The following is an 11689-nucleotide window of genomic DNA, read 5'->3' as shown; positions in this document are numbered from 1 at the left end:
AGGACATGTTCACACGCCTCTGATTCATCCCCGATGAATCAGACCTGACTCAACTCTAAGCAGTAGCAGGCATGACAAACAAGCATGAATGAGTAGGCACAACAGGGCTCAAACAACTCCTACTCATGCTAGTGGGTTTCATCTATTTACTGTGGAATGACAGGTCATGCAGAGGATAAAGGGGTTCAGCTACCGCGGCAAGTAACAGATGAATCGTTGTTGTCCTAATGCAGTAAAAGAGAGCAGGAGCGAGAGAGTGGGATTATATCGGAATGAACAAGGGTGTTTTGCTTGCCTGGCACTTCTGAAGATAATATAGCTCTTCATCGGTGTCATCGATCACACCGCCGGTACACGTCTATCGAGAGGGGACAATTACCGGCAAACAAGGAAGAACACAATCAATGCAATGCGACAATATGATGCATGAATGTGACATGGCAATATGATGTGATTTGTGCTGATGCAACTAAACCAGATTAAATGAAGTTGGTTTGAATCCAAGATTCAAATTCAAACTCCACATGTGGTTATTTAAATGCCATTTAATTGAATTGTCCTAAACAGTGGTCATAAGTTGTTCTAACATGCATGAAAATGGTACAGATGGATAGATTGGATTTTTCTGATCATTTTTCATATATAAATTATTTAATTCTGAGCTACGGTTGAATTTCTATGATTTATTGAAGTTTAGAATATTTTCTGGAATTTCCTGAATAATAATAAATCCAGAAAACCTATTACTGCGTCAGCATGACTTCACGGTGACATCAGCAAGTCAACGGGCGTTGTCCAGGTCAAATCTGACCTGTGGGACCCATATGTCAGTGTAATTAGTTTAACTAAATTTAATTAGTACTAATCCTAATTAACTAGCAGGGCTGGGCCCCACCTGTCATTGACCCAAGGGGTCAAACTGGGCCCACCCGTGGTCAACTAAGTCAGCGGGGTCAATCCCGCCGGCGACTCGACGCCGGCGAGGCCCGAGACAGTGGCGCGGCTCGGATTTGAGCTTCGGGCGGTGGTTTTGGAAGCGGTTTTGCGGCTACGGAAAGCTAGGAGTCTTGCGCATCCAACGGAGGCAACAACTCGCGACGGAGTGGGCTAAATCGACGACGGCGGCAGCTTTTGCGGCGGCCGGAGTTTGGCGGGGAGGGGAGAAGGGGCTACGGTGCACTAGAGGAGGAGCGGGTGGTGGCTACAAGCTCCTGGTGCTGCGCTGAGCACAAAAGTGAGGTTGGCTTCGAGCCTTTGTGGCTCTAGCCACGACGGTGCCATGTCCGGCGGCGGGGAGTTCTCGGGTGAGGTGGAAACGGCGGCTAGAGTGCACAAACGCAAGGGGAGGAAGAGGGGTTTGGAGCAGGGGCTCACGGCAATGACGACGGAACGCTCGGCGAGGTCGGGGACGGTCCGGAGCCGACGAATTTGACGGTGATGGCCGGTGGGTCCGAGGTAGAGGACGAGCCCGGTGAGGTCGTTCGAGGGCTTCTGGAGGGGCGTGGCTCGGTGAGGTGGGTCGAGGACGGAGTGGCGGAGCTGTGGGCTAGTCGGGGAAGCGAGGGAGGCCCGGTGGCCGTGGTGGCAGTGGATGGCGGCGACGAGCTCCGCTCGGTGGCTGCGTGCGAGAAACAGAGGAGGGGGGAGGAGCGAGGAGAGTGAGAGAGGGAGCCAGGGGCTGCGTGGCGATGCTAGAAGGGCCGTGGCGTCGCGGTGGAAGCAGGAGGTGGCCGGGGAAGCAGGAGGTGGCCGAGGAAGCAGGAGGTGGTCGAGGCAGCGTCGGCGCCCGTCGGCCACGCGCGCTGCCTACTGGCGCGGGGAAGACGACAGGAGGAGGTAGCGGCGGTGGGCTGGGTCGTGTTGGGCCGGTTGGTGGCGCCAGGTAGGTTAGGTAGGTGGCCTGGTGGCCTTCTCTCCCTCTCTTTATTGTTTGCTTCAGTTTTCTATTTTTCTGTAAACTGTTGGGCTTTATTAAAAATACCTATGCACTTTCAAAAATCATGAGACTGCTTGTGGCCATTATTTGGATTATTTCCAATAACCAGAATTTCAGTTCATGAATATTTGGACATTTAATATAATATATAAAATTTAAATGCCCAAATGCAAATAAGGTATGATTTAAATCCAGAGCCCAATATATCATGAAAATGCGCAGCACCTCTGGTTATGGTTTATAGCATTTCCCCAGAAATGATGAACATTTTCTAAAGCCAATTGGATTCACTGAAAAATATTTTTAGTTGAACCTATTTGAATTCCTTTGATGCTAGGGTTTAGGCAATCCCCATTTCAAGTTTCATAAAATTTAAACATGATGCATGGATGCTAAAGCAAAAACAAACAAGGGCTGATCTGGGGCTGTGACAGCTCACCCCCACTAAACAAGAATCTCGCCCCGAGATTCAAGACGTGAGCTAAGAGGAAAAGGGAAGTCACAAAACTATCACAATCTTCATGATCCAATTGCCCTTCTCGGAGATGGTGATCCATTCCATCATCTTGGTCTTGACGTCTTTTCTTTCGAGATATTCACTCGACACGACAACAGAAAGAAGGGGAAAACCCTACAGGATTTACTCGTCTTTGAAGATCGAGCAACTCAAGATCAGTTCATGGAGAGACGTAAGAACAACTCTTGAGTTGAGACACCAAACACACATTAGGAATGATGGTAGAGAAATGGATGACGAAGGTTCAAATTGATAGGCAACCATTCCACGCTTAGGTAAAATGGTGGATGGTGTCAAGGTGGTGAAGAAATAACTGCCAGGATTCCGTAACGGGCACCTTGGGAAAAGTGACGCAAAGAACTATTCCCTTAAGTGGCAAAAAGAATTACTTTTGATACAAAGATCATTGAATCTCTTTATACCAGCCTAAGGCAATCACAAACGATCGTTTGGTGGAGTGCAAAGGAATGGCATACCCAGACTAGAATGGATGATGTGGATTACCTTGTTGAGGACAACGTAATGGATGCATTTGCTTACCACCGGAAATGGAAGGGACCCATGGTAGAATGGCACATTGGCGGTGCAAGCTGGGAACAAAATGCAAATGCTGGGAATGATTCTGGTAACTGGGGAAGAACCCAACAATAGAGAGTGAATTCACTGTTTGAAAAGGTCATAGCATTGCCGAGGAAACTGAGAGGAATCCCAGTTAGAGCCGATGATAACACGTAGCGCTTGTGCCTGCTCTCAAGAACTTGAGCATTTCCACAATCATCAAGGTTTTATCAACATCCGTGTCAAGGGTGCTGACAACACAACATACTACCATGATGAATAGCGATGGACGATGCAGATGCAAAGGAGGATAACACTTTCTCAGATTTCACCTTAGCGAGGCCAAGGGATCAAAATCTGGATGATCGACCGAGAGACATTTAGCACTCCGCTTCTAATGTTCTCCTTGATGCGCTAGTGCAACCCATTAATTAAAAAGGTTTCGTACCCAGAACATCAAGTAAGAGGTCGGACTTCGGGAGCACAAGAATCCATAAGGAATAACTATGGAGTAAATCCTACGAAATCCTCATGGGGAGGTGGTCAACTTCCTCAAACAAGATACTACAATAATAGGTCTTCCGGCTAGATGTGTTGGCCACGACATCCACTTTACCGGTTACAGTGAGACCATTATTATCGTTCTTGGGAAAACGTTCCAACCATCATATCTGCCTGAGATTCAGATCTGGCTGGTGTCAGGATATTCTAGACTCATCGAGTCTAGGAAGAAAAATGAAAGTTTGCAACACAATTCGACGAGATGACATTGCGAGATTCTCGGGAAATGAACTACGATCGTAAGCTCCAGAACATGAGCCGGTTCTGCTACAACATGTGGACATGTTGTCCAAGACAAGCATGACCACAAAGTAGTCTTATAATAAAACACTACCGAGTTCAGGTGGGGAACCATCAACAAGGATATCGAAGTCCTTGCATAAGTCTTGCTCTTAAGAAGAGACTTCTTCTCCTTGAACAAATCAATCAGTGGCTTGGTGAGCTAGGAATACATATAGAATGAAGGTTGCAAGTCTTCGAACCACAGAATACTTCGCACGTATGCATGACTGATTTGGGATGATTCCAAAGGAAGCAACATTGACTTTCTCAAATCCACGGCGGCAACTTGCATCAAATGCACATGAACTGGAGGAAGTCACTTCTTACATCCGAACATATGCTTCATGCACGGGACATGAAGATAATGCTTATAAAAGTTTCCAACACTAGCTGGATGTTCAACACGAATCATGGATGAGACAAAATGCTGCTGATGGGCTCAACAACAAGTTATCGGGATTTCCATGGAGATGGAATTCCATAACTATGTGAACAAGGTGATAGTATTGGTCAAACCCAAAAGATATAATGGTGTATGCTCGAGAAAAATCCACGAGTAAGACAACATTACGAACATTGTTGGTTCTGATTTGATTTGAGAATAGCCCACACTCAAATCAAAGTTTTGGCAAGACAATAGCTCCAGCAACTGGTCTCAAGGATCAATTGATGAAGATATCATCTTTCTTCAACACACACAAAAGGATATCCCTTAAAATGAACTAAGCCAGGCAAGCTTTTATCTCCCGACTCTCCAAGTTGTTGTTTAGCTTGACCAACCAACTCAGGGGTATGCAACACAGATTCTTGGAGAATGGCTAGTTTACAAGAAACCAACTTGATCACGAACTCAACATAGCGGTCAGGCGACAACCTGGTGATACTTCCGTGAAGATATTTGGAAAATCACGAACCACCGATATGTTACTAAGCTCGAGAACAATCTTGCTTTTTGAGGCAAGACGATATGATCAATAGAGCGAAGATTTGAAATAATCCAAACTCATCGATCGAGGAGTGCACCGAGAACAAGGACTAGGTAGCACAATCAGTCTTAGAATGATGATTCAATAACCAACACGCTAAGAGTGAAAGTTTTGTCCTTTAACTACCAAGCAATAGTATTGCTAGGAGTATTGATTTAACACATCACAATTCACTTGTCGGCGTTCTGGTTGCAACAACACGGGGACCGAGAAATGAATAACGATGGTGAGAAGTATCACTGTACCAAGAGTTCATAGGATGGTGTGCACTTCCTATAACAATCCCGATATAAAAGATAGTAATACTCCAAGGTAGAGCAGAACAAAAGTTGGATTAGCAATTTGTTCTGTAGAGCACAACTTCTTTGACCCAATCCTGGATATGTAAGAGGTACTAGAGTTTGTTTCTCCTAGTCATTCCGCGATAGAATGGCTTGACGGACCACAAGAGTAATAGGCATCGATAAACGAACGCACGCATACTCTTGACTATCAATTGATAGACGAAGGTCAGTAGACCACTAAAGAGGGACAACTCAAAGGAACATATAACTTTCTGAGTTGTGGATGCATAGATTAGTATGTCGAACCAAGTTCAACATAATTCTTCTGGATAACCCATGCAGAAAGGTTGAGCTGGCAGAGTCACAATATAGCATGGAGAACTCATCGAGAGCACTCTTGTTGTCATCTTTTGGTTCAGAAGAACTCCTGCCAAGAATGGTTCATGGTAATTGGAAGAAGGATGTACCATGAACCTCGAGGACTATCGCAAAGTTACTAATAACCTAAAGGAACTAGCAAACACTATCAACATGAAGTAAGTAGAGTGAATCTCGGGTTCAAGAACCCCGCAATGGAATACCTACTAACTAATAACATCACGGGATGCTTTCGAGAATGATGGCCAGATTCATCACACGGGGAACACAAAACATGGCTAAATTACTAGGTGATACTCTAGACACCTAGGGTCATAGTAATAACTCCGACATATATGTTAAGGCAACAGAGTACCTCAACTCACCGATTAGTGTGGGTAATCTGGCCCAAAGGAACATCGGAACGGGAGGAAGGGATTTTGCAAATGCTTCAGACTATTTAGAAACCTGGGATGACTCGGACAACATAACGGCTGTAAATGCTCAAAAAGTTTGGAGACATACTACAGAAATGGTGGCATAGCCACTCAGAAGCACAATATCAAGGTTTCGAGATCAACAATTAACATACGGAAGTAATAGGAACTGAAACAAGGCTTAAGTCCAACAATTCTATAGGTCTACGGATTAGTAACATGTGATCCTGATAGAAAGAAGAGAAAGCCTAGTTCCTTAACCCCGTAGGAAAGATAAGATGACTCAGATCAGAAGGGCATAAGGTATAAGGAGTAAAAGGAGCCTTACATTCCATCCCACAATCAATTCCCTTATATAACTAAAGAATTTCTAGACTCAACTTCGACCAGTTTGGCTTGGTAATCCTACAGGTAGTCAAGCTCTGATACCAACACTGTCAGGACCCCGACTCCATGCCACATCGATCTAGCATGTAACACCTCATATCACTTTGCGGCCTCACGCACGGTATTCCCACGGGTGTCGCCTTACCTTTGCCCGGGACCGTTTGCGCCTTTTGGCACACGTATATGATAGTGTCGCTAGCATCCATATGATAAGGAGCCCGGGCTGACATGGCTAGTCGTAAACCCAAAGTGGCACAAACTTACAGGGACAGGCATCCATGACCCAGCATCGAACGTGTCGGTCATCAGCGAGTGAATCCAGGCTGTAGCACTGGGCTAGCAGGACTCCGGTGAACCGGGCTGTAGCGGGCTAACAGGACTCCGGTATTCATCGCGTGACATTTCCCCGAAGGGACAGACACAGGAACGAAGAAGGACACATGCCGGCCAGCCTAAGTGTTCCGGAGCAGTAGCAAGCTACCATGGCTCGGTGGAAACACTAGGAGACATTTCCCGGTAAGAGAGGCTACTAAAGATAAACAACTAGATAGTCAGATCCCACACATACCAAGCATTTCAATAACATACACACAGTATGCTCGATATGTGCAAACACAACATGGCATCACAACATGACTCTACGACTCAAGTATTTATTCAATAGGCTCCGAGGAGCGAGATATTACAAGCATGGGTCTCATGACCCAACACTCAGAGCATACAAGTCAAACACATGCGGAAGCTTAACATGTCTGAGTACAGACATCTATAAATGAAAAAGGCTGAGAAGCCTGACTATCTACCAGATCCTGCCGAGGGCACAAGATCGTAGCTGAGGTAACAAGCTAAACGTCGAAGTCCACGCGGAACTACTAGTGAGACCGAAGTCTCTCTGCAAAAACATAAAATAGGCAAACGTGAGTACAAATGTACCCAGCAAGACTTACATCAGAACTAACTACATATGCATCATTATCAACAAAGGGATGGTGGGGGTTTAACTGCAGCAAGCCAGCTTTGACTCGGTGGCTATCCTGAACTACGACTGCAAGTAACTCTTTTGAGGTGGCGCACACGAGTCCACATATTCACCATAGCAATACACTACCATGGATCCGCTTCCGTCTCCCTACGAGAACGCCATCCATAGCACTCACGCTTATCTTGCGCATTTTAAAGTATCCACTTTCACTTGTCTATGAACTATGCAAGGGGTCCAAGTTTCCATATCCGAGGAATCCGACTATTCGAATAGATAATGATAACCCTGCAGGGGTGTACTTCTTCACACACGCTCCCGCCACTTATCGCCCTGTACACGTCATGTACCTCGGCAACCTTCAAGCGGAAGCCGGGCGAGGGAGTCGGCCACGACCTGACTAACCAAACAAGTCTCTCGTCCAGGTTTATCGCCTATTCGGGTTCCATCCGCAAGGAGATCCGGCCGGGGTGTCGCTCACGGCCCCAAACGATGTGAGCAGGGTTCCCAAGCCCACCATCCGGGTGCCACTTGGTACACCGTGCCACTGTGCCTAGTCTGTCCCAAGCCCACATGTACCGGGTGCCACTTGGTAGACTACTAACACTACCTACAAACACCAGAAACTAATTGCAACTCCTGGACAGAGATCAAGTTGATTAATAAGTCGAGAGGGGCACTTAAGCATTCCAATGCGTGGTAGTAGCTGGTCATGGATCACAAACACAGAACTCAGTTCCTGAGGACGGCTGCAACGAGACAACCCACCATGTACTCCTACATGGCCTCTCACCGCTACCTTTACCAAATCGTGTTCACACACTTAGCTCACACACAGTAGGACATGTTCACACGCCTCTGATTCATCCCCGATGAATCAGACCTGACTCAACTCTAAGCAGTAGCAGGCATGACAAACAAGCATGAATGAGTAGGCACAACAGGGCTCAAACAACTCCTACTCATGCTAGTGGGTTTCATCTATTTACTGTGGAATGACAGGTCATGCAGAGGATAAAGGGGTTCAGCTACCGCGGCAAGTAACAGATGAATCGTTGTTGTCCTAATGCAGTAAAAGAGAGCAGGAGCGAGAGAGTGGGATTATATCAGAACGAACAAAGGTGTTTTGCTTGCCTGGCACTTCTGAAGATAATATAGCTCTTCATCGGTGTCATCGATCACACCGCCGGTACGCGTCTATCGAGAGGGGACAATTACCGGCAAACAAGGAAGAACACAATCAATGCAATGCGACAATATGATGCATGAATGTGACATGGCAATATGATGTGATTTGTGCTGATGCAACTAAACCAGATTAAATGAAGTTGGTTCGAATCCAGGATTCAAATTCAAACTCCACATGTGGTTATTTAAATGCCATTTAATTGAATTGTCCTAAACAGTGGTCATAAGTTGTTCTAACATGCATGAAAATGGTACAGATGGATAGATTGGATTTTTCTGATCATTTTTCATATATAAATTATTTAATTCTGAGCTACGGTTGAATTTCTATGATTTATTGAAGTTTAGAATATTTTCTGGAATTTCCTGAATAATAATAAATCCAGAAAACCTATTACTGCGTCAGCATGACTTCACGGTGACGTCAGCAAGTCAACGGGCGTTGTCCAGGTCAAATCTGACTTGTGGGACCCATATGTCAGTGTAATTAGTTTAACTAAATTTAATTAGTACTAATCCTAATTAACTAGCAGGGCTGGGCCCCACCTGTCATTGACCCAAGGGGTCAAACTGGGCCCACCCGTGGTCAACTGAGTCAGCGGGGTCAATCCCGCCGGTGACTCAACGCCGGCGAGGCCCGAGACGGTGGCGCGGCTCGGATTTGAGCTTCGGGCGGTGGTTTTGGATGCGGTTTTGCGGCTACGGAAAGCTAGGAGTCTTGCGCATCCAACGGAGGCAACAACTCGCGACGGAGTGGGCTAAATCGATGACGGCGGCAGCTTTTGCGGCGGCCGGAGTTCGGTGGGGAGGGGAGAAGGGGCTACGGTGCACTAGAGGAGGAGCGGGTGGTGGCTACGAGCTCCTGGTGCTGCGCTGAGCACAAAAGTGAGGTTGGCTTCGAGCCTTTGTGGCTCTAGCCACGACGGTGCCATGTCCGGCGGCGGGGAGTTCTCGGGTGAGGTGGAAACGGCGGCTAGAGTGCACAAACGCAAGGGGAGGAAGAGGGGTTTGGAGCAGGGGCTCACGGCGATGACGACGAAACGCTCGGCGAGGTCGGGGACGATCCGGAGCCGACGAATTTGACGGTGATGGCCGGCGGGTCCGAGGTAGAAGACGAGCCCGGTGAGGTCGTTCGGGGGCTTCTGGAGGGGCGTGGCTCGGTGAGGTGGGTCGAGGACGGAGTGGCGGAGCTTGTGGGCTAGTCGGGGAAGCGAGGGAGGCCCGGTGGCAGTGGTGGCAGTGGACGGCGGCGACGAGCTCCGCTCGGTGGCTGCGTTCGAGAAACAGAGGAGGGGGAGGAGCGAGGAGAGTGAGAGAGGGAGCCAGGGGCTGCGTGGCGATGCTAGAAGGGCCGTGGCGTCGCGGTGGAAGCAGGAGGTGGCCGGGGAAGTAGGAGGTGGCCGAGGAAGCAGGAGGTGGCCGAGGCAGCGTCGGCGCCCGTCGGCCACGCGCGCTGCCTACTGGCGCGGGGAAGACGACGGGAGGAGGTAGCGGCGGTGGGCTGGGCCGTGCTGGGCCGGTTGGTGGCGCCAGGTAGGTTAGGTAGGTGGCCTGGTGGCCTTCTCTCCCTCTCTTTATTATTTGCTTCAGTTTTCTATTTTTCTGTAAACTGTTGGGCTTTATTAAAAATACCTATGCACTTTCAAAAATCATGAGACTGCTTGTGGCCATTATTTGGATTATTTCCAATAACCAGAATTTCAGTTCATCAATATTTGGACATTTAATATAATATATAAAATTTAAATGCCCAAATGCAAATAAGGTATGATTTAAATCCAGAGCCCAATATATCATGAAAATGTGCAGCACCTCTGGTTATGGTTTATAGCATTCCCCAGAAATGATGAACATTTTCTAAAGCCAATTGGATTCACTGAAAAATATTTTTAGTTGAACCTATTTGAATTCCTTTAATGCTAGGGTTTAGGCAATCCCCATTTCAAGTTTCATAAAATTTAAACATGATGCATGGATGCTAAAGCAAAAACAAACAAGGGCTGATCTGGGGCTGTGAGATGGCATCAGAACAACACCCTTATCACAAATATAGCATGCAAGAAGTAAAATAGTAGGCAGTGATATCTAGGAAGTACAGTAATACTTAGGACAAAACAAAAGCATTGTAACTTTATGTGCACTGGTTTGTAATTTAGCACATGTAACATGTTCACTGCCACACATATGGCCCTATAGGTGCAAGCAGAATAACATGTCTCATAAAAATTGAATGATGCCCTGAAGAAATTAGAAGGTGTGGTGCTTATGCTAATAAAGTGAACGTAGGCGCTGGCCGTTTTGGATAATAGTACCTGATTCTAGGCGGCTTACGGGTATCGTTGTCATACTTGAAAGCTAAGGATCGTCGATGGTCCTCGTGTTGCGGTTGAGTTTGGGCCATCTGTCACCATTTCTGAAGCGGCTCTGGTGCTTCAGTTGCGGCACCTGTCGACATACAAGAAAGCTCATCTTTGGTAAGTGAACAGTTCCATGATAAAGAATAGAAAAACCGAAGGAGTACAAATCGAAATAACCTGATGAGGCTGTGGCGTCAGTAAAGCAGGGCCAGTGGAGTTGAATATGGTGTCCGTGGAGCGGGTACGATGTAGTGGACAAAGGCGTCGGCGAAGCACATCCGGCGCGATGTACAGTGTTGCGGTGCGACGGGGCTGTTGCAGCGGACAAGGGCTTATATGAAGGGTCAGCGATGTGGCGGGTGAGTTGGTGAAGGGCCTACACTATGTGGACGAGGGCATCGGTGAAGCAGATCCAGTGCGGTGGACCATGATGGCGGTCAAGGAGATTTGGAGCGGTAGACAAGCCAGTCGCTGAAGCGGCTCTGGTGAAGTGGTGAGTTGGCAGTTAGGGTTCCAAGGTGCAGAAGATAGAACCGGCGGGGTGAGAAGTCAACTGCTGCGGCAGAGGCCTAGATTCGGCGGCTTGGCATGGTTGGCGGAGGCGGGGAGGGGAAGGGGAGGAGCTCTGGGGAAATGTTGGGGGCAAAGAGGGGAAAACAATGGAGTTACCAAAGCATCCCTTTTCTATTCATGCGGTAGGGGTAAAACATGAATATCACAGTGCTAAACTTTCCGGCACGAAATATTTCGATGTGAGCGGGAAGTTTGAAAGCTTTTGGCAGCTGAAATTAAGTGTTCTGCTCTTGTACGGCCGACTATGATATCATGTCTAAGAATTTATTTGTTTTGCACGCAAAAAA

The sequence above is a fragment of the Triticum dicoccoides genome, chromosome 4A (genome assembly GCF_002162155.2).
Source record: "Triticum dicoccoides isolate Atlit2015 ecotype Zavitan chromosome 4A, WEW_v2.0, whole genome shotgun sequence".
Lineage (NCBI taxonomy): Eukaryota > Viridiplantae > Streptophyta > Magnoliopsida > Poales > Poaceae > Triticum > Triticum dicoccoides.
Note: the sequence above shows the minus strand (reverse complement) of the source record.